Source organism: Pundamilia nyererei, unplaced genomic scaffold (genome assembly GCF_000239375.1).
Source record: "Pundamilia nyererei isolate P.nyererei 1_Seehausen unplaced genomic scaffold, PunNye1.0 scaffold00467, whole genome shotgun sequence".
NCBI classification, from domain to species: Eukaryota; Metazoa; Chordata; class Actinopteri; order Cichliformes; family Cichlidae; genus Pundamilia; species Pundamilia nyererei.
Window position 1 is genome coordinate 37,167 of NW_005187868.1, and position 1,321 is coordinate 38,487.

Genomic DNA, 1,321 nt, shown 5'->3' on the forward strand with positions numbered 1-1,321 from the left:
CTCGCGGCAAAGTTCGAACCACTTCATGAACCAGTCACGTGGTACAGCCGGGCAGCGAGGCTTCGGACGTCATCATTTTCAGCTCCTCCCATAAATGAAACGCCCCCTCCATTACTCGACACACGCTCCGAAGCCTCGATACAGAACGTCCCATCACTACCTGTGAGGTCCGAAGTCTGTTGCAGCACGTGGATTTGCTGTGTCCATCATCTGTGGACACAAGCAAACGAAACAGAGACCTGACTTTATATATTATTTAAACAAGAACAACGAAGGCAGGAGGGACCGGGACGAGGCTTTTTGTCCTTCAAACAAAAGTAAGTAAGATCCGTTTATCACGTGGGCAGCGACCATGTCCGCTGGGTTTGATTAAAATATCTGTTATTTGATTAAAGGAAGAATATTTTGCGCGTTTTCCCTCTTTTTAGCGTGCTTCCTTAAAACAGCTACAGTTTGGATTGCATGTAGTCATTAGAGGAAGTGACTCGTGTCCTTTGTCTCCATGGCTTTATTTCCCAAAACCGGCTTACCTGAATAATTAATGAATTCAGGTAAGCCACAGTTGTGGCTGGTTTCTAAGGTGATGTCTGCACAGTGACCAGTTTCTATGACTGACCAGGTTTGCACCGACTCAGTAGATTATATATACATCATCACTTTATGTTTATAAGAAAAGAAATCCTGAGACCTGATTTCAAAATAGAAGCGATCCTCAGGTGAGTGTGCTTCAGCATTAATGCTGTCAGCCAGTATCAGCTCATTCAGATTCTCATAGCAGTTAATATATTTGTCCAAACTTTGGAACCTATGTTTTAATGTATTACAATACATTATATTGCACATCTTTTCTGTGCAAATACAATAGTGGTAGCACAGTGAGACGACCGTTATAACGGTCTGTATGCCCAGATGCGGGTGTGTTTTAGTCGGTTTAAAATAATGTTAGTACTTATAGTAAACTGTAGCTTTCGTTCTGTGATTTGCATTGACTCAAACACAATTTTCATTCACATTTCCTCTGCAAAGCTACAGTAATGTGTTTTCCTAGTTTTTACTGTTGCTAAGCTTATTTTGTGAGAGGGGTTCATTATTTGTTCAGATGATTTTTTTTTATAACTTAAAAACGTATATTTTGACCCTGCCTTTTGAGCTTTAGTTTATTTGGATGTTATGTTTAAGTCCTTTAGGGTAGCTAAGTTCGTTTGTTTATTAGTTTCTCTTGGTGTTTTCTACCCCTGTATTTAAGTTTTCCTCTCCCTGTTTTCTTGCTGCGTGTCTTATGTTGTCAAGTTTATATTGTCTTGTCTGCTCTCATGGTTCC

General features: G+C 40.2%; 1 protein-coding gene across 1 annotated transcript in view; it reads left to right on the plus strand.

Moving 5' to 3' along the window:
* The first annotated feature begins 103 nt into the window (after positions 1-103).
* The window catches only part of LOC102192382 (protein NLRC3-like), an 18,079-nt gene continuing 16,861 nt past the window's right edge, over positions 104-1,321 (plus strand). Inside the window, exon 1 of the mRNA XM_005753807.2 lies at positions 104-317. The gene's annotated coding sequence lies outside the window, so the exon portion shown is untranslated. The remainder of the gene's footprint in view (positions 318-1,321) is intronic.